Genomic DNA, 22,651 nt, shown 5'->3' with positions numbered 1-22,651 from the left:
GGTTCTTCCTAAGAACCTCCCCTTGGTGACAAATATTCTTGTCCTTCAATTGTTTTACATTGACTTTAGAAAGTCAAGCACTCCAAAGTTCAGAAATGTCAAACATAAGGCCATTTGGACAACTTTAACTCAGCTTTATTTTGCCAGTGAATGGCAGACACATTGATTACACAGAACTGTTTGGTGAGTGTGTGGTATTACAGCACTCAAGGAATGCTAGAGGGCTTTGCATGAAGGCTCCTGCTGTCTCTGTAAGCTGTGCTCCTATTTGCAACAGCCAAAGGCAGGTAACAAATGAGGGAGTCAGGATGTGGCTGGGAAGGAGAGACCAGATTGATGGTGGAGATATTTGAATACCAGCCAAAAATATAATGTAAAAGTAGACCTGGCTTGAACAGGTTTATGTCAGGGGCAGGAAACCCTAAAACTGAGATAATGTAATAATGAGTTGAGCTGGGGTAGGTATCCATGTCTTTGCAGAAAGCTGCTTTCTGTTGATACCATTACTTGGCCTGTTGACTCATCCGTGGTTTTCTCACTCGAGTTCTGCATTCGGGATTGTGGACCTTGTTCAGTTTCTTTGCTCGAACGCAGGTGTCAGCAGTCTCTACAACTGCTGTATCCTCTCACATCCTCTGTTTCTTCTCCCCCTTAAGCTGACCTTTCCTATCAAATAAACCAACTCCCCCAAACCAGATTTTCTTTCATTGCACTGCTCGCTTTTCCCATATACTACACTTTCTGTCCCACGCGGGGTCTGGGCTCTCCATTTTGATCACGGGAGCGTAGCCAAGAGGCTGTTGGTGTTCACTGTGGGACACACGGCAATGGGACTGTGCTTTTCACTCCTTGCTTGGGCACCACTGGATATCAGTAGCACCTGACGTAAGTGTTGTTTGAACATCACCTCTACGCTTTAAGAGAAAACCCCTCTTTAAAATCTCTATGACAGTGGGAAATGGGGAGACTTTTATCCTCTGTGTTGGTGTGGTCTGGGGTGCCAGCTTTTGACATGCCCGCAACTACAGCCGAGATCATGGAGCCTTTGCTTGTGCCCAGTTCTAAGGATGGTGTGACCTGCTCCCGAGAATATGTTGTGGATAAGGTGCAGGTGAACATTATCCTGTGGATTATGATGGAAAAGACTTTTTAAAGCAAAAGATCTTACAGGAGAAGGTAAGAACAGCCGGACCCCTGGTTTGTCTGGTCTCAGTGCTTTGTTTGACAGCTGGATCCTTTTAGCCAGGAATGTCTCATCTTTGGCTTTCACTCAGTTGTGTGAAACCTTATCAAAGCCATAAATATTACCTCAGCCCTTGAACTGGACTTGAAAGGGAAGTGAAAATCCCTCCACCCATAGGCCTTGGAAAGGTAGGATTTGCAAATAGGTCTTTTCTTTATGGCTGTGAAACAAAACCCTTTTACCAACAACAAACCCGGGTACACCTAAAATACAAATCCCAAATGCAACACTTAAGCCATGTCCTAGGTGATGGAAATAATCAATATGTGATGTATTGGTAAGTCTTGTCTATGGTGCGGTAAATCTGTCTAAAATTTTGTAGGAGTTCCCCTACAAGTGCACTATCTTAGCAATAAATCATCTCAAGTCATAGAAACACGACAAAGCAATGAAGATGCCACAACTGAACTGTAGAGCAGAAGCTAAATAATTTCCAACAAGTATTCAATTTATATAAATACATATGCATAGTATACATAAAAAATTACATATAAAATATATATTCGTATAAAAATCTCATTACAGGGCATGTCAGGTACACAGGTTTATGTGTCGAGTACAGCTTCTTTACATAACTACAAAAATGTTCCACAGTCCTTTGTTGCTTTTAACAAGTCTGCTCTTAAAACCACAGTTCATAACCTTGAATATCCACATTTTGAACTGGAATGTTTTATAGAAGTTGTTTTTATAGTAGTTTTCTCAGTCATAAAAATATCCTTATGTTTGACATAACTATGAAAAAAATATTTTCATCCATTGCAACTGATAATAGGTATTTTTTCACTAATTGGCAAGAGACCTGTTAATCTGGAATATATTAGTTTCAATTGATTTGGCAATTGTTTGTGATTTTGCACTCTGATAGAACAGTTCTGTATATGTATTTTGCATAGCGCTGTAGATAAAAAACCTCTGCCAACTTGGCTGACAAAAGTATTCTCCCTGTTTTAGTCTTAAATTGCAGCATTGGTATTAAAATGGGCAAGCTTGATAAAAACAAGCCATGAAGAGGTAAAATTGCCTTGAAAAGGAAATACGGCATTCACTTAAGCAATTCTTTTGTCTACAAAATATTCTATGTAGACTCTTGTATTGCTTTGCTGGACTGCATCGCTGGGTACATACGGGACAGTTTGACAACCGTAGAGGTACCGGAAGGAAATGTTATGATGTTCAGTATCACAGAAGCATTTCCAGTCCATGCCTGTTAAGCAAACACATAGATCTGTAGTGAAATTTAAATGAGGCTTATTCGGGAATTTTAAAATCTGTTAAAATAATATCATATTGTCAATACAAGTCTTAACCCTTCTGTTAGGGTTTCCAGTTGATGTCAGGTGTGGTGTTTGAGATATGAACTCCTCTCCAGTGTGAGAATGTGGAAGCTTTCAACTAATTTCATAGCTCTGTAGGAGCTAGTAGATTATATTAGTTTTATTCATTGTTGCAAAAGCTGCAGCTGCATTTTACTTGCTCAGTGTCCTTTCTGTGGCCTCTGGTCCACCTCGGTGGTCAGCTGCCATAAGTAATGCTACTGACAGTAGCATGGCTGCCTCATCCCACAACGTGGGAGCAAGTGCTTGCAGCTTACTTTGTGAGTAAAGAAAACCCTTGCTTTCTCTGGCAATTAACAAGTGGCATAACATCTCATTTTTGAGGCTTCCCAGGTCTCGGTGGGCAGCTGCTCAGCTGACCGGCCCCACTTTGTTCAGCGGACTGATAACCATGTTATTTAGCACTGTACGGCCAAGCGAATCCTTCACTGCTGCTGCACACTCCAGCAAAAGCATTTGCTACGTACCTCTATTAATTACAAATTGAAGGCATCCACATATTCAGGATAACTGCAACATTTTCCCTGGGCATGTGGGAGATACTTGGCATTACCAACTTCGAAGAGGGAGAGAGGGAGAGAAGGAATATAATTCTGCTTGTGTATGAGGTAATGTCAATTCCTTGCAGTCAGGAGGCTGGGGCTTAATTGATATCATATGGCTAACAAATGTACTCCAAAGCCAGCCTCGTTTGATTGCTTTTTAATAACTAATAACTCTCGGTGGGAGTCCAAAATATGTATGTATAAAAAAGCATGTTGGAGCTGCCTCTCTCGCCTGCCAAGATCACTGTTACTGAAACAAATTTGTACCTTTTGCAGTCCTGGAATAGACACCAGCAGTGGCTGGACACGTTCTCTCTCCGCCAGCCCCGGCCAGGAGTGTCTGGAGGAGCTGCAGGGAGGTTGCAGGGAACGTCCCCGCCGGCGGCAGCGGTTGTCCGCTCTCGCTGGGGTTCGCATCGAGCTGCGGCTGGAGGGGGGATTGAATCCCTCCTGGTATTCTCCCCTGCTTGCCCTGGCCAGCTCCACGTGAGCGTGCCTGCCCAGAGCTGCAGAGCTCGCAAGGGCACCGAAGGGCCACTGAGTAATATTTCTGTCATGAATCATTTTTTCCCGTGGAGTTCATTGCCTTCCCGAGTCGCAGATCTCAGAGCAAGGAATCATCCTCTGTGATGGGGCAGGAGACTCATAAAGGGTTCAGCTCCCCCATCCCCTTTGGTAGCCCCCAAGCCGCCCTCCCCAGGTGCTCAGAGCCTCCCTGCTCGCTCCCGAGCAGCTGCCGGGGTGGTACTGGCTGTGCTGAGCAGAGGCACCGGCCGTCTCCCTCGGCCCCAGTGCCAGCACAGCTGCCTCCAGTTGGATTTCCCTGAACAACCTGTTATACAAAAGCTCTGCCTGCAGAGCAGCGTTTGGGTGCAAGCAGACTTTTGCAGAGCAGGGTATATGTAAAAATGTGACGCATTGATTACGGCTGGCAAAACCAGAGGCCGAGTCCCACTTTCTTCCCTCCTCTCCCTGCCCCAGCAAGGCGGCTGAAGAGGAGCAAGAGGGTGGCGCGGTGTCACTGCAGTGTCACTCAAGGCCGCGTGCCTCCCTCCCACCGGCCCTCCCAGCAGGTTTCCCCCTCGCTTGTTTAGTGGGTGAGTGGCCAGGGCAGGGCCGCGTAGGGCCAGAAGTCACAACCGCTGGCTGGCTTCCCAGGGCACCTCAGTCACTGGGAGCGGGTCATGAAGCAGCTGCTGTTCTAACTCTTGGCAGTTAAAATACAGGTGGGTGAGTTACCTGGACACGCTATGACTTAGAGCGGTGCCCAGGAGCCTGCTGTGAGAGCTTGTAGGAGCTGAGCAGCCGCAAAGGGCAGGCACTGCCAGGGCAGCGCCCGGGAGGAGCTCCCACGCTGGACATCGGACCTTCTGCTTTATGGCATTCGTGAAACTTCTCAGGCGAGGTTTTCGGGCTTCGGGTTGTGTTTTGAGCTAGAAGTGACTGTGGGGAGGATGGCTGATTTTACTTTCTTTTTCATGAGGTGCCCTATATGCAATGTAGAGCACTTGGAGTACTTTCCTGCCTTAGATAGTTTTAATATCCATCTAGGCAGAGTTCAATGCACCTGAAGCTAAGAAATAACAGAGTGAAGTTTCCAACACATAAATTTCTCTTTGTTTGATGCCTTTTTTTATGACCTATTAAGCTAAACATTTAACTAGGAAAGAAGAAAAGCAAATGCCACATTATACGCACACAGCACAGCTGAGTAGAAGATTCTAGCAGTATTATTTCATTTACCTAGTGAAGTGGGAGATGTCAAGAATGGGGAAGGGAGCATTTCTTCTCTGATTTGGCAGATAACCAGTGTTGGTGCACTTCTAAGGGCACTTAGTGTATGGACTTAAATTAAATTTGTAAGACTATATTATTTATTATTGGAAAACTGCAATTCAAGTAATACAGACAGAGATAATTTACAGTAGCATGACATATCTCAGCAAATTTTAAGGTGGACTGTTTTGGCTGCTGTCTTAGACCTCAGTCTAATTTTGGATAAGTTTTGTACTCTGCATGTTAAGATGGCAGAGCCTGACAACAGCAGTGTACCTACTGACACTGCCCTAATACCGAGTTAATGGAGTGGAGCCAATATGATTGAAGAAACTTATACTAAACTTTCAGCCTAATATTTAGGTGTAGGCTACAATGAATTACTTTTCAACACTGCAGATGCAAGATGAACAAATAGCATTAGTTTTGTTTCCAACATTGGGAAAAACAGGATAGCAGTGGATGGTAGATGCAACCTGACTTTTTAATGATAACCCCCATAAATGCAAAGAGCTAAGCAAGTAGGTGATATGTAGGGAAATGCAAAGTCACTTGTATTTGAGTCATGTATAGAGATTGAGATGATGTAAAATATCTCATTCTTTTCTACTACTGAAATATCTCTCCTGATGGAAGTCACTCCAGATTGATGCCCCCGTGAGAAGAGATTCAGGACCACAGTGGGCACGCATCACAGGTGCTTTGTAAGGTCCATCTCCTGAATGGTTGCAGGGACCATTTCCATGTGAGAACCTGTGATTACGAGCACTGATGATGTGGGTCCATTCAGCAGAGTTATGTAGGCAGGGTTCAGCTGGGAGTTCTCCATGTGAGGGAATTGAACTCAATAGGAGTTGTGCCTATTAGCTCATTATGGTGCACTGGAGAAACAGTGTGGTAGAAAGCAGGGGAGCCTGGCTTAAGGCCACTGAAAGTTGGGGGTAGGACACAGTTATCTGTTCATCTTGCAGAGGTCTGGAGTCATCAGGAGAGTGCGGGTAAGTGCAAAAGGGTTTTTTGTTTCTTCGTCTGGACTTGGTTTTGTTTGGTTTTTTTTTTGTTTGGGTTTTTTGTTCGTTTGTTTGTTTTTTGTGGTTGTTTTGGTTTTCTTGTCCAGTGGCCCCAACCTTAAAAAAATGCTGATCCTGTGTGCCTTTCATTCTGTGCATGGTCAAAGACTCTCCTCGCTGTGGTTGCATCTGGGTTGGTGTCAAAAGGAATTCAGATGCTTGTGTCTAAAATCAGAGCTAAAACTGGGCAAATTATGCTTGGAATAATTGATATGTATTTGATTTCTATCACTTAACAAGAGGATGCAGGAGCAGGATTAATTGAAATGAGTTTGCAGGAAGGGTATCAAAATCCATACACTGAAAGCAATTAATGAGGGACCTCCCCTGAGATTATTAGAAAGACTACTAGGAAGATAGCAAATTACGGAAAATTAAAGATACTTGATGCAGGGCAGAAAAAGGAAAACAAAACCCAGGCTGGATAATTAATTATGAAACTAAAATGATATTCTATTTGGGTAGAAAATAAACACATTGAAAGAGTCCAGAGATACTTCTGTGAGTAGATGACTGGGGCACTTCCACTGTTTCTGTGAAGCACAGGCAATGTTTTAAAATTAGTAGAAAAATTAGGAGCTTTTAAATTTATTCCTCAGAAAAGCAGAGGTACAATGCTAGAAATGGCTATTTTGTGTTGCAAAAGGGAAGAAAAATTAATTCAGTGTCTGTTCTCTTGCTATTCCCCCTTCTCCAAACCAGCAGAGGTAACAGGCACATCTGCCCTTCTCCCCAGTTCCTACAGGCAGAGAATGGGGCTGATTTAGAAATATCATTCCTGCAAGGAATGTCAGGAGCTGTTGTGGACTGTTACCATTAAAACGACTGGTGACTTTGTTTTACATATATGTGTGCTGATTTTACTTCACCTCTATAAAGAGGCCTTTGATTAGATTTTTGTTAGGACTCACACCAAATTGCACAATACTAACACAGTTATTTAAGTGGAGATCTTTCCTTTGGCCTTCCACTTTGCCTGTTTCTCCTGTCCATCATAGCTCAAAATGACTACACTTTTCATTTCAAAGTATTAGATAATCAAAGGGCACTGTTATTTCATAAATGTCCATTAAAAAAAATCAAAACAAACAACAGAAAGCAACTCTTATTGCAATGGAATATTAGCAAGTTGTTCTGAAAATGGATACTTTAGTTTTCAACTTTAGTAAATAGAGCTCATCAAAGCTCACAAGAACTAGCTTATAGCGCTTAAAAACAAGAGTGATTCTGTGCAAGTTAATGATGAAGCAACGTGGTTGGTAATTGTAGCAGATGATTTTGGGCTGCTTCTAGGTAAGATTTGGTATACCTTTATACAGTATTGATAGACTTAAAAAACCCAACCGAACAAAAAAAGGTAAAACCAAATAATCCAATGCTGGTGCCCTGTTACAGGAATGGTGCTGCTGCAGGAAAGAATGAGAGGAAGTCGGGTTGATCTTCAGGCCTTTTCCGTAAGGTTCGGCTTTACTGAAGGCTGAAGATGCTCAGCACTACGTGTGACTAGTTCCTTATCCTGTCTAAAATGCAGATCTCCCAGCCTCTTCTTCTTGATACGAGTGAGTTGTTTAACCTCTAACATTTTATTCTCTGTCACTTGGGCATGATATTGGTAATAGTAATAGTTTATGGCCTCCTGGGGACCTAAAGGATCAATTATTAGGGTTTATATAATTAGAGGTTGTGTCCTGCCCTGTTTGGTGTTACCTCCCACCCCAAAAGGTGCAACACAGCCTCATAATTTATTTTTCACCTGCCCTGTCTCTGCACTGTCTTAACAACACCACAACTGCTGCAGACCCAGATCCTACCCTTGGAAAACTGAGGCGGTTCCTTAGCCAGTGCCTCGCACCAGCTTATGGAGCTGCTCCATTAATGACCACCATGGGCAGGTAAAGCCACCTTTACCTCTGATGAAAGCCACCTTTACCTTTGGGGAAAGCCATGCCTGGCTCCAAGTGCAGGGCCAGATCCATGTGGAGTTGCCCTGCCACAGCCAACATAGTCAGTGTTCAGATGTGACACCACTTCACTTCATTGTTTCCATTTCTACAATAAAATGATGTAAAAATTCTTGTGACTGAACACGCAAAGGCACTCGTAAAAAAGCCTATTAATTTTTATGCCTCATAAATGTAAACCACAATTCTCTTTAAGTTTGCTGTGAAAACATTCCTCTTAAAACCTGAGTTTGTAGGACACAGAACAAATAGGATTTCAGAACAAAAGTCTGGTTTCTATTCTCTCGAGAATTCTATTATTGTTAGTTAATAATTCTGGTTTGCCTTTGTTTTCAAGGGAAATATTTCTGAAGCTCTGCTGTTTTACTGCTTTTCTTTGATGAATATTTTATCAAATAGTAATCAACATCTTGTAATGCAATTGTATGGTTTACAACTGTTATACACTGCAACCTAAAGCAACTGAAAGAAGCAAAAGCAGAAGACAAAATTATCAAACCTTTAGACTTTCAGAAAAGCTGGAGTGCCATAATATTAATTTATGCTAAAGCCAAGCAGCATGTTGCTGTTTTGCTACTGCCTGTCACTTTCCTGAGTGGTGGGATTTGTCTGCTAGCATTTAATCACACATTTAATCATACTTTTGGAAACGTGGGCATAGGAAGCAGCGGTGCTAGCGAGGCCACCCACTGTTGTCCGAGCTGTAAAGCAGAGCCCTGGCAGACACTGACGTGTGCTCGTACCTCTCTCAAGGTGGGCCATTGGTCTTGATGACATTGCAATCTGCTACGTGCCTGACAATTATGGCAGCTCATCAAATAGTAGACTTTTTTTATTTATGTATTGAAGAGCTATTTGAAAACAATGTGGTGGTTTTATGGTCTGAGCGTATGGCCATTTCTCCTCAGCAGCTGTGCTGGGTGCCGTGCTGCCGGCTCAGCACACAGACTCGCTTCTGATGCAGAACATCACTGCTGGATGAGAGCATTTCTAACATACGTGATTTATTTACAGGCTGACAAAATGTAGGCCTTAAGGCTGAATATTAATGTAATAACCCTAACTGCAATAAACCGGATGTTTTTCAGAAGTGCTGATCTCCCACAGCTTTCAATGGCCCTAATTTTCCCCTCCCATATTCTTCAGTGCTCTAAAAATCAGAGAGCTTTCATTTCACTCTCTAAATACAGTCTTGTGTCAAGCAGCCTTCAGTGTTACCATTTTGTTTTGGGATTGATTCCTGTGTTCTGCTAAAACCAGAGGCTTGCAAACTGTTTGGGGGACTGTTTTTAAGTTTTTGTGTTTTTTTGGTTTTTGTTTTTTTTTTTTTTTTAAATATTCAGAAGAATAGCGCTATATACAGCACTCCCCCGAACAGTACACAGGAACCACAGATATGCTGTCACCATTAAATGACACCCCTAGGGAAGCTTCAAACAGTTTAGATGCAGGAAATCTTTCTGGTGGAGGAGCGCTGGCATGTTTCTGTGGTGTGTGTTACAAGGATGTATTTAGACCATTGCAGTCATTCATATTTTAAGTTGCCAGGTGCAGAGAAAGGGCTAGGAAAGCCTGTGCCCACCCTGCCTAAAAAGATTCCTTTTCTCCTGCCATCACACTTCTTTGTTCAGCCCCAATTTCCAGCTGTATGAGCAGCAGCAGCTTTCACCATCCCTCCTCAGTTCGCAAGGTGATTTCTAATTGTTTTTCTTTGTTAAGAAATGGATGGAAAAACGAAGGCCGCCCTGTGGTGGGGGGAGGCAGAGCCCCTGCTTGTTGGGAACCACCGTCTGGAGGGGAGGCTGAGGCTGGCAGCCATGGGCCAGGGTGTGAAACAACAGCATGTAGTGAGATCTGGAGACTTGACCTCGCTGCACTGCTATTCCTTAGACTTCATTTTCAAAAAATGTATTTAAACCTGTGAGAGCTGTTTATCTTATACTGATGTCCCTCCAAACAATGATTCTTGTACAGCAAAGCCCTGCCAAATTTTCCTGTTCTCGTGTGGTCTTGGGTTGCCGATATACTATTCAGTAGGAAATAGAAGGCCTAAAACCAATACTTGTGGAAAGATGATCAAAAGAAGGTGACCAAGACTGTTTCTTGCCCCTAAAGAGATGACAGGGGCAATGGCTTGAGGAATCTTTGCTTTCCTATGGCTATTTTCATGTCTATTTCTACAAGTATGAAGTAGGAGGAGCTGCAATGAACATTTCACAGGAGCAGATCCTGTTCAAGATCAATAAACTAACTTCCATAAGCTTTGGCCCCAGTTTATGTACTTTGGAGTGGAATTCTAAAAAAATAAAAATGCCAGAACCAATATACAGCTCTGAGCAGACAGAGGGTTTATCATATTCCTATTTTATGATTCTTTTGCCAGAGGGAATCTTTTATCATAACTGTGCTGGTATTGTTGCATTCATTAAAGAAAAAAAAAAAAAGAGGAAATTATATTGCTCACCCAGTGTTTCATTTCTGATGAGTAGTCCCGCACACCATGGGAGCTCAGAGGCAGGCATGTACGGGAAAGCCCTCTGACCTCCCCATGGCACTAGGTGGCCTCAACAGCACAAGGGTGATACTCCCCATTTTGCCATCGCCCGTGTGTTTGAACAGCAAAGGCGGGTGGTGGCTCTGTGCTGCTCTCTGAGGGGTTTTTAGGGGGTTCGCCAAGGAGGCAGCAGCGGGAGTGGAGCTTGACTCGCTGCCCAGAGCCCGAAGAGTTGCGGATGCTGAGCAGCCGTAAACCATCAGCTCTGCTCCAGGATGGGACTGGGGGGAGGGTGAGAAAGAAAATACGGTGTTTTTTTCTCAGAATAACAACCCCTTTACTTCCTCAGATGGGCTGTGTGCACAGAGGAGTTGCTCACCTGAGTACACTGGGTCAATACAAATTGCTCAGTGGTGGTTTTTACCCCAGCTGAAGAGCCAAAGTTTGGGATTCTTTCACCCTTTCTTTAGCCTGAGTGTCTCCCCACCTCTGTCTGCTGGGGGCTGCTTTAGGCACAGCTGGCCTAACCAGCAGGAGCTGTAGCACATCTTTCAGACCAGATCATGCTAGTGTTTATATGAAGTTAACAGAAGGATTTAAGGCAAATTCACAACACGAGTGAAACATCCTGGCTGTGTGTAAATCCCCATCAGATGGCATGTAGTTTCCAAGGTAATATACAATGCATGGAGGAAATACATCCTTGCATCCCCCAAGGCAGTGAGCGAGAACAGACTGTGGCTGTGCTCCTCGGAATCCTTTTGAATAGCTCTTGTACCCACGGGGAGCTCGAGGGCACAGGAAGCCTGAAAGCACACGGGGACAGCAGGTCACTCTGCAGCCGAGGATGGGCACATCAGCACTTGGGCACCAAGACCTTCGTTGGGTGGGGAAGCTTTATAGGGACAGGAAAGATATTTGTGGTTTTTTACATTTATTTTTTTTACGTTGGAAGGATGACTGAAGAATTTTATAACTGTTTCATTTAAATGCTGAGCTCTCAAGAAACTGCAGCCAGCCTCCTGCCAACTCCATGTGCGCACTTACGGTCGGTCTGCAGGTGTCAGACAGTTGGGAAGAAATGTGGGTGGAAAGAATCATTTGGAGCATATTGGATTTTAATGAAACAAACTGTTTCTGGGATAATCTTTAATCTTCTCTGTGTCCTCACGGTGATCGGGAGCCAGCCTTTTTATGCATTGCTAACTATTCGGAGCAGACTATTGCTACACCCTGCAGCTGAAGCCAGACTTTAAAAAATCTTTAGATACCTAATTCCCTCTAAAATCAATACTTGCTAATTAGCACACGTATTTAGCTTCACACACATACATATAAATTGCATATTAGTGATGCCCTGCACAAATATATGCCTTGGTCTCCAGACATTATTTAGAAAGATATGTTAGAGGAGTTGAGAAGGTACCTGCAGATCAATTAGTATCCCAAATTACTGCTCTTGGATGCTGGTTGTTCTAGGTCCACATGCAGCTGGGCTTTTCCTGGTGGAGGTTTGCCCCTGCTGTAAGGTGGTTAGGTGACCTGTCTGTGCCTTTTCCCTCTTCAAATTTAATCTTTACAGGGTTGAAGACATGTTTATGGGATTAGGGAGCTTGAGAGTACTTTTTTCCCTGGAATTTGTTGTGGTGTGTAAGGGGAAATTGTAGCAGAAAAGGCAAAGAGAGCAATTGGCCTTTCAAGTTTCCACCCATCCCTGGGTATTTCTAAGGGAGAGGCAATCAACCCCACATCACGTGACTTTTCCTTCTCTAATGCAGAGAGGAGTAGGGGCTGAAGTCCTCCCTCTCCCCAGCTGAAAGGAGGTGACCTGGGCGTAGTTAAACATCAACGTATAAAGCCTTAAATTATGTGCTAAACTGCAAAACAAAACCTGAAAGCAGCTGGTGATTGCTTATAGTAATGCAGAATGGAAAAGAAAGAATGCAAAATGAGCAAAATGCCAAAAGATGTAATTCCCTTCAAAACATGAGCCTGAGAGACCCCGGGGAGGGGGTCGGACACAGGGGCAGGCAGGTGCCTGTGCCTGTGATGGTGCAGTAGGAAGGCACAGCTCACTTTGCTGCTTTGGATATTCACATCACTGTGTGCCAGAGGGCTGAGATGCCTGTCCTTGCTGAGCAGAAAAACCCAATCCACCATGAAACTGCTTGAACCCCTTTTTTTGGATTTAGGTGAAAAGCCCTTTTTTCCCTTCCACGTTTGGCAGGTCTTGGCCCTGTTTCCCAGCTTCAGCTGGTACATCCTTCTCAGAAGGCCTAGGGCTAGCTCTGGGTGCTGCTTCTTGGGGCGTTGCTTTCCAACTGGGGCACTCCGTTTTGGAGTAAAATGAGGGTAGAAGAGATGTTCAGGAAGGTGTGGGATGACATACAATTCTCCCTGCTCCTTAGCTGGGCAGTAAATATTCATATTCTTAATGTTACCTATTTTAATGCAGCTTTGTTGACCAAGTACACAACATGCATATGTTTACTCTTTTCTTTTTTTCTTTTTTTTTTTTCCCCTTCCTTTCTGATGAGAGAAAAAAAGATCTATGCATACACCTCAGAGGCACCAACTACTTTTGGCTAACAGATTGGTGCTGCTCTACTGCAACTGGTCTTTTTTCAAGAAGTACTGAAGACCCTTCAACCCCAAGTGAACTGAACTGAGATGCAGGGAAGGGAAACCTGGGGCATCTGTGAGTGGTCATGCAAACTGCAGGTACCCAAAATCAGGAGTCTGTTGGTAAAGTTTGGTCTTTCCATTACCTCCTTTTCTCTTGCTAGCAGGCACTTTGCACTACGAGTTCAAGGCATTTATGAAGGAGATGAATTCATTGTGTATTAGCAGTAAGGGCAGGGCTTGTCAGAGGGCGTTTGGCCACTAGCCAGGCACCTGCTCCTGTCCGTGGAACCTGGGCCTGTGAATAATGCTGATCTCCTTTTCCCTACATATCTATGTATGTATAAAAATCCTGGTGCAGCAGATTTCTGAGCAACATATATTTGAATTCATTATGATAAAATGGTCTTGTTAAATTTTCTTGTAATTTGATGTGAGATAATAGATTAATGATTTTAATTTTTTACTCTGTCTGCAGTAAAAATCTAACAGAGTTCTTTACATGTTCTTTCAAAGTAAGTAGACATAATTACAATTGACAATTCAATTTTCTAGTGGTCTCTGTGCATTTTCTGTTCCCTCATCAATAAAGGAAAATAGTGAGGAGGCTGTTTGTAAGCAGCAGTTCTTGAGGATTGTGTTTTTGTAAGGTTTTTACACCTCCTTTGTGTGGAAAAAAAGCAAGAAAATTAGGATGAAACTAATGCAAACAGAGGCTTCAAAAACGTGTCTTTTGGTGCTGTAGAGAGACTAAGAAGAAAGATCTGAGCTTTTGCCCTTCTTTTCTTCATTGCACATTTCAGATCAAATCCAGCGCTGGACTCATCTTTGGAAGCTCCTAGGTACTTTAAATCTGGGATTTCAACATATTTCCAGCAAGGTAAGAAGCTTTTTATGTGCTAGGGAAAGGGATGGCTGATGAAAATAGCCAGATTTTCTCCTTTCATTCAAGGCGATGTAGATTAAGTGTGACTCCTCTGAAGCTGGTGCAGGACCTGCACCAGGGGATATGGGTAGATGTAAGATAGGGCTGATTGTCCTCCAGTATGTTACGTCTGAGCAACCAGTTTGGATTCAGAAAGAAGAACTGGGAGCGTGCAGGGTTTTGGAGAGGGGAAGAAAGGAGGCAATTCTGGCTCAGCTGGTAGGGAGCGGTGGGATGCTCAGAAGCTGCGTGCCAGGCACTTTGGCTGATCTGCTGTGAAGCTTTCCCTAAACTGCCGAGGTTTTGTGTGTTGCTCATGTCCACAGCACAGGAAGCCGTATTTGCCAGCTGGCCTCACACGAAGTGGTGAGGATTGACCGTGGCTGATTTGAGCTCTTATGGTTGCTTGCTAGGCCAGAGCTTTTCTTAGCCACTTGGCAGCAAACACTGGCGCTGGTGACGGATAGCCTGGCCTAAAAGGACAGCAAGGACCAGACTGGATTGCCCAGGCAACTCAGACTTGCTCCACGGGGATGGAGTTACCGTTCACTGTGATTTCTTTTCTGCTGACATTGTGCTCTGCAAATTATGAGATGCAAAAAATATGTGGGGAAGTTTTAATTGTAAGGCTAATTAAATGAGACCATGACTGTGTTAAATCCATGGATCCATTTCCCAGGAACAGCAGGAATACAGGAGAGCAGGGCTGGGACCTTGCATGGATGCATCTGCATATTTCCATCAAAGGCAGTAATTTGTCATTTTATGCTTGTGCAGGTTTTTGCCCTAAAGATCCTGTAAAAAAGTATCTTTTTAGGGTGATTTTTTTTTCCCCTTGAAAGTTGGACTGCTCCTAAAGATGGCTATGCTTGTGACAGCTGGGAAGAATGTGGGGTAATTGTCTATCCCCACCAATTTTACGGACAAAGCATAAAACAGAGCAGTGACTAGGGGCACAGCTTGGGTGTCTCTGTTCCAGAAAGGCCGTGTCCGCTGTCGGGGTACAGCCCCGGCAGGAAATGCGCAGGTAGGCAGAAATACATGAAAGGCCATCAAAATTGTTGTCGCCCGCCAACCTCCCAGAGCACAGTCCTGCAAGGAGCCAGTGAGGTACCCTGAGAGCTCACTGTGCTTCAGCCACGTGCTGAAATACGACTGGTCTTGTCCTAAAGCCAACCAAATCGACAAAAGCTGTGTCAGTCACATTTTGATAGGCTGTCATCTGGCTATGGCACGCTGCAGTCTGGCCATGCCAGGGCTCGGAGCCCGGGCTTGTCTGTGTACTTCATGGGCTTCAGAGTTGACTGCCTTCACCTTCGTGACTGGCATCCAGAGAGGAGGTTGTTGTCGCAGTCAGGTCTTGCATCTTTATGGAGTATTAAAGAGCCATCACGTGTCTTACTGGGGAAGACCAAGAGAGCTTTTGGTCTTCTAATCAAGATGCTACTAAACCCCGGTTTTCTAACAGGATGATCCCACTGTATGCTGGATCATTGTCTTCTTGTACAGGTGCCTCTTTCATCTTTAGTTTCAGAGCAGGAGATGCCCAGTCACAGGAAGGACCATACTGTGCCCTTAAAAAAAAAAGAAAAAAGAAAATTATAGGTCTGTGATTTCAGTGCTATGAATATCACTTGTTGTCAAGGTGGGAGTTTGGAGTCAGAGACCAGCACAGGGAACGATGTGCCAGCCAGCCTGCTTGAACTTCAGTCCTTCTGAACCAAGAAATACTTTAATTATTTTATGCAACACGTGGCCTTTTGATTCTGGCAAGCAGAGGCAGAAGAGAAAGTTGCTATGCAACCAAGCAAGCAGCTGCTGAGCTGAGGAGTCCAGGAACTGGGAACTTTTACAAACAGGGATTGTCTTGAAAAATACAAACAGGCAGAATTTTATGATTGCTTCCAATTATCATATTTGTCATCATCTTGCTTCTGAATTTATTTAGCCAATTTTGGCAAAGGGTCATAAAAATGTTGCCTCAGGTGCAGTCTGGCAGCCTGTTTTGGGGACTACAAAACTATGGGAATTTGGCTTTGGTGAGAGTGACACTCTGTACATGCAGCTGACAAGGGACTTTATTTCAGTCTAGGCTTGCATTGAATCCAGAAAGCTCCCCCTGTAACCGTAGTGCTAGCTCGGGCCTGACTTCCCTCTGGCAGCAGTGCAGGTTCAATGTGAGGTTGAGCCCAAAGCCAGGGGCTTGCAGGGATGTGCTGTGAGGTGGGGGGGCCACGCACTTCGTTTCTTCCTAAACCAAAATGAGATACAGGGTCAGGGCAGGGACCTTCACCGTGGGGTGAACATTTGTTAAGATGAATGGCTGAATTTTGCTCATTTTGCCTGCAAAAATAAACCCGGCTATCTTCTTAAAGGCTGGGCAAGCAGAAAACTCTGGTGCTACCCCTCTGCTCAGTTATAGTTCTGATATGTGTTGCTAGCAGGGAGACCTGTCTGTCATTAGCCTTTCATTAAATAAATAAACGAATAAATTGTAGTGAAAAACAAGCTCCCTTTTGTTCCCTCAGATACACACTATGAGCTAGTAAAGGTTGCTGACAACCTTTTTAGTGGAGTTGAGTTACAACTGAATTACAACAGGACATAAAATACAAGCTCTGACTACCACTTGCGCCATTTAACTACTTAATAAATTCCAAAGCAAGTGGGCATTCAGGGCTGTAAACAAGTCCTTTACTACCATCCCTTCCCATACAGGTTGTAGACACTGTTTAAACACTCTGACTTAGAAGTAATGTTTTGGAATAAGCACTTCTTCCCCTGCGCCACAACGTAATTCATGGGGGGGTTAGGCGAAGCCCCTGCAAGGGCAGATTGATGGTTGAAGAACTGACAAGGAGAGCCCAAAATCCTTCATCAAATTACAGCCAGGGTGTTCAGGCTGCCTCCTCCTACTCTTATCGATAATATCTAGACAGTAAATTATCATATCAAAGTATAAATTCAAAGAAACAGAGTGATAATCATCTCCAATTCCTGGTGGATAAGCAACTAATGGGAGATTTAATGTACTACAAATGCAGGAGATAACAAAATAATTACAAAATGGCAAACTGCTGAAGATTTTTAGGAAGAAGGACAAGGAGAAAAATGTTTTTCAAGTAGTGCTTGTTATAAGGAAAACATGTATCAACAGCCCGTCTTTGAACAGATGCATTAGGGAAATTATACCCAAGCATGTCCACTTGGTGTGTTTCCTTGTTCTGCATGTTCCTTAAATTGTGTTCGAGCAAGAGACTGTCATCTTTTTTTTTAATAGTAAAGCTCATTTCCCTGGTCGCAGGAAATAATAGTCTCATTTGTCTGTTCATGGTTTGGGATGTTTAGAGTACATACAGTGAATGGGTAATGGTGCAGGCACCCAGGAAGCCTTTCAGCCCAAAAGGCCGTTTAAAAATACTATTATAAGATGTTAAATCAACCCAAAGGAGCTGAATGGGAAAAATCAGAGAGGTTTCTGTCTGCGAAGCTGCAATGTGTCTGCCTGGAGCTGGGAATTGGTGAGTGACGAGGCAGTGGGGGATGGCTGGGTTTGCCGGTGGGTGGTACATGCCATGCAGCAGTCCACGAAAGGTTTCTGAAAGCGGATGAGCAGCAAGATTGAGTTTGTGAGGCAAGATTGTATCAGATGGGAGATGTATTGCTGGTGAAGTTTTTTTATGGCTGAATATGTAAGAAAATTGCATCTTACAGATATTATGCAGCAGGAATCTGCAAAATGAAGCCATGCCCTGATCCTGGAGGGGGAAGATGGATGCTGTGCTCGGGTCCTAGGTCTGTCTGCCAGAGGGGACTGTGCTGGTTGCAGTGGAGACTGAGGCAGGTAAGGGAGGTTTGGAAAGGGGGTGGAAGGTGGACTTGGGCTCTGCTTGGCAGGGTTGTGCCTGTAGTGAGGAGAAGGCACCAGGAACTTCCAGAGCGGCTGAGAGTTTAATCTGGACAGAAATGCAACAATTGAGGAAGAGCAGAAAGGCAGTTAGGAGCTGAGTTGTGCTGTAGGAGTGAATGAAGGATCTTATGGTGGGTGACAGCTCGAGAACAACAAACTGCTCCTTGGGAAGAAGAAAGCACCATTTCACATGTCTATGAAGCCATCATTTGTCTCCTGGTGAGTGCAGGCTGATCTGCAGAGACTCTGGCCTTTTCCAAACACTGAAAATAATTATCCTTGTTCCAAAGAGCTTACAGTCAAAACCAAAAGAAGACAAAGACGAGTTCAAAGGAAACAAGGACAAGAGAAATTTAAGAGTGTACAATCTTCAAAATGTCATTAATTGTAAATAATGATTTGCCTGACCTTGGCACTGCTCCCAGGAAGTCACACCAGGCTCAAGAATGCAACACGATGACGCACAACTTGAAAATATTGTGTCAAGCACCACCTGGTTCCTGTTAGCTGAATGCCTCGTTGACATTGCTCATTCGTTCTTCACTCGACTGAAAACTCATGGACTCATTGATGGATGGAGCTTGATGGAACTGCTTGGCAAACGTTAATAGTTTTAAAATGTTTAATAAATTACTAATTAAAGGAGGGGAAAAAACAGAGCTCAAAAAAGTCTGCAAGAATGTTGTGGGTTTTTTTTTCCCAACATCTTGAAAATTAAGTATTTAAAATTGATTGACAAAAACTTTTTTCTTTTTTTTTTTCATCTGCCTTTAGGATGTTTATGGAAACTACTTTGATAGGTATACCCAAATACTGACAATGCTCCTTGTCTCTTCCTCAAGGACCTTGATATTGCTTGCGAAGGTATCATTTCTATGAAACCTGTAAGTGGATCACACCAATTTGTTTTTTGAAGCAGAGCTTCATGGGGGTGCCCTCTCAAAGCCCAGCTGGTAGGAGATACAATGTTCATGAACTAAATATCCATAATGGTTTTTGGGAGGAGTATGCATTGAATAGCTTTTCATACCTCTAAAACAAATACAGAGAAGTATTTTAACTGCTGGCATCTGTCTTAGCCTCCTGCAGACTAGCTGACCCATCTGCTTTGCTTGCTACTGCTGCAAAACTGGACTTTAACTTCATGGATGAGAAACTTCAAGGTGACCATAGGGAAGTTGCCCAAGTGTAAGGATTCATGTGCCATTTTGTCCCCTTTTAAAAATGTAGGGTTAATTTCCTAATTAATAGTGGGATGATGTTTGCTCTTATTTCCTTTCCCTATGGGGAGAGGTTTTGGACTTTTATAATATTGTGTGTGTGTGTGATGTATCTATGCTCATACAGATCATGCACATGTGGATATTTATGTCTACATATCTGCCTTTCTGTCACAGATTGCTATGATTGCTATATACTTGTGGCTGAGAAAGCAGGGCTAAAATGCAGCTTGAACGGATATGGGAAGCTGGAGACCATGGTGGTAATAATTAGCGTTTCTTGAGGAATGACTCCATGTTCTTGAGCTGACCCCCAAGGAGAAAATCTCTGCTTTAAGGGGCACATGTTTTGCTAGAAATACTCTGATTCAAGCTTGGCTCCTCCTGTTGTGCAAATGAACTCGGATAATGAAGCAGTTGTAATTTTTAAGATTGAGATTAATGCATCTAATGAACCTCTGCTCATTCAAATTTACACTGAACAGCTTCTCCATGTAACAAGCAGATAAGAGGAACATGGTTTATCAAGTATCTTCCCCCCATCCTATTTCCTGATAATATAAATAAATCTTGCCAATTTACTTTTTTCAAGAGAAAATACAATATTCTCTGGGTCACAGTGAGCAATTGTGAAATCAGCTGTTTCCTCTATTCTTTAAAAATGCCATTTTATCTAATTATTCAAATCAGAAATGTGAGGAGGACCACATAATTCCTTCCGATGCCTGAAGAGATCTTGCTGTGACTTCAAACCCCAGCAAACCTAGCAAAATCAAAACAATCCTAAATAATGACAGCTGAATGGAAAGGGGGGTTTTCTTCTTCTGAAAGTCTGCAGTTCTACAGGAATTAATGTTTCTTAGTCATCCAAGATCCCATATTGGCAAGCAAAATAACAAAATGGAGAAAATGTCTAGAATACCATCCATAACAAAACAAACAAATCAGGAATTTTGCCAAGATGTAACTCAGGCAATTAAACAGGGAAAACATTCCTGCCTTAATCTTGCTGTGTGTTTATTTGTTCATCTTAACCTAGAATTAGAACTTGTAGATTTATGTACTGTATATAAAATAAAATAAAAAAATCTCTGCTAGAACACTTCTTTCTGCACAGAAAGTAATGTTTGGCAGAGGTGATTCTATACTAGCAGATTTGCCTTTCAAATATTCTCACAAATTAAAAAAATTTCTTGATGAACCAGTTTAACTATTCTGAGCACTGAAGAAAAGCATCCATGGGTCACTCAAACTGAAGCCCTAACCTGAACATCTGCAGCTGAAGTCCTATTTCTGTTGACAATTGGAATCCCTTGACCCAGGCCAAGCATGGCAATGGTAGCAAGGCTATCTAGAAATACAAATACCTTATAACCAAGCCAACCTTTGCCTCCTCCTGCCCTTAGGAGACCCTTCCCTCTAAATTGGTGCTTTTCCTTTAGGTTCAAAACTCTCTGCAGAATTTCTCCTGAACCAGCTCCTACCCCAATTTTTTTGCGTTTTATGAGCTTGATTCACCCTTTGCTACTAAAACTCTGCCGTTCTCCCAGAGACAGACTGACAAAGCCTGGGTCGGGAAGATTTTGTTCAGTTCATAAAATTTGCTGACTTTTTACCAGGTGCTTTGCACCCAGGTGAGAGTAGTTCAATTTGCTGGACGAGCCAGAACCTGCCCATGAAAGAAAGGCTGGGTGACAAAGGGCATTGCTGATGCCTCTGTGTGGCTCTCCTGGGTTCGACATGGGGAAGTTTCCCTGGAATTGGTTTCTGTGTTGATGAAGGTGTGGGGAGGTGGAAGGGCAAGGGCTTTTCACAGTGTGAGATAGCAACGCACTGTTGTAGATGGCTCTTGTTTCAATTCTGCGTGCCACTAACTGCTGCTAAGCCAAAGATAATATTGCTGCTGGTAGAGAGGAGGCTTCTCCAGTTTTGGTAGCCCTAACTATATGCCATTAAGAGAGGGAATCAGAAATGTTGAGCATTACACTGAGTGCCTCTGATGCCTCTGCTTACTCCTAAAGCATGGGGATTGTCAGGGCTTAGCAGAGATGTGGACTGAAGGAAATCTGGGCTGGTAAATGACCTACTTCCAAACTTCTACAATTTCATGTGAAAATAGCGAAAACCACAGTAAACATGGGATCACAGAAAGCTCTGTTTCTAAAGGCACTTTTCAGAAGAACCTCATTTTAAGGCAACGCTAGCTCTGGAAATAACTTATTACACTTATTTATAAGATGCTCATGAATAATTTACGCTACATTAACTTGTAAATGTGATAGCTTTTGAAATCATTAAGCTCCAGTAGCTTGCTTTGTAAATCCATTGGCTGGGTCTCATTATTAAAAGCTAATTAGCTCGTTCAACTGGAACATATTTTGTAAAATAGCTATGCTAGTATTCTTCTTTATATTACAACAGATTATATTAATTCTAAAAATATTCCAGCAATGGCATAATGGAAATATTTAATAATAAGGATATAAAATTCTATACAAACAGATAATTCCATTACATCTTCAACAAGTTTTCCAAAACCTGGTAAGTGAGGTATCAGGATTATGGTTGTTTTTATGAACATATGATATTGGAAATCTCTGATTTATACATTATTTCTTTAAATATTAAAGATTGTAATTTATACATGGGAGGGATATTTTCAAAGGGTTAATTTGGATGTGTGAGAAGCTTGGGGCTTTGCTTAAAAAGTTATACTCCCCAAATTAAATTTCTAAGCCATGGTTGGCACTAGAAAGGATCCAGACACGAATAAGTGTGAGCAGTGCACCCATGACAGCAGGGGCAAGAGGTGGGGCGATGCATGAGGCTGCTTTTGCCTCCACTCACAGGGAAATACTGTGGCTGCCAGTCAGTTGCAAAGTCTTTTTTTCCATGAAAAGTGTTTTTTATTTGCTATTGAATTTTCATATTGAGGAAACACTGCATTTTTCTTTTGCGTTTTTCCTCCTATAGGTGTTATTTCTGCCACCAGGAAAATAAGTAAGAGGAGCAGAGGCAAAATAGGCACCCACTGAGCACATTGCACCTCCAGTGCTGGACCAAGCGTCGCACCCAGCAGAGCTCCACAACAAGTGCCAAACCCAGGTGTCATAAACACCCCATTGAGCCGCCAAGCACCTGCCTGTGCCGTACCATGGGGAAGTTTATCTTTGCATGAATTACTTGTTCCCAAGTCAGCCCATCCCACCCTCTCTATCAAAATAATCACAGTATATCCATCCAGCACAATACCAGAGGAGCTGTTTTGTAGAATATTTTTATCGGTATAAAGTAAAACATCATTTAGGTTCATTTGTGCCAAGGCCCTGGCTGTGGGAGAAGAGGCTCTGTAGGAAAATCAATAGCCACTGGGCATAAAAAAAAAAAAATCCAGCTGCTTTGATAATAATCATCTGTGTTGTATTTGAAAAGTATTTGCTATGTAAAATATCCAAACATTCTTTTTTTCCCAAATATTTTGGGTTTATGTTTGTCTCCCCTTCAAATTTAAACATTTTTAAACTTCAGTACATTTAAATCCCTATTAC

General features: G+C 42.9%; 1 long non-coding RNA gene across 1 annotated transcript; it reads left to right on the top strand.

Moving 5' to 3' along the window:
* The first annotated feature begins 10,079 nt into the window (after window positions 1–10,079).
* On the top strand, window positions 10,080–22,190 carry LOC128149132 (uncharacterized). The gene is made up of 4 exons (XR_008237544.1): window positions 10,080–13,171; window positions 13,852–13,928; window positions 17,688–17,817; window positions 22,077–22,190. It is a non-coding gene; the product is annotated as an uncharacterized LOC128149132 (long non-coding RNA).
* The last annotated feature ends 461 nt before the right edge of the window (window positions 22,191–22,651 follow it).

Source organism: Harpia harpyja, chromosome 12 (assembly GCF_026419915.1).
Source record: "Harpia harpyja isolate bHarHar1 chromosome 12, bHarHar1 primary haplotype, whole genome shotgun sequence".
Classification (NCBI taxonomy): Eukaryota; Metazoa; Chordata; class Aves; order Accipitriformes; family Accipitridae; genus Harpia; species Harpia harpyja.
The sequence above is the reverse complement of the archived record's forward strand: the minus strand, read 5'-3'. Positions and strand labels throughout refer to the sequence as shown.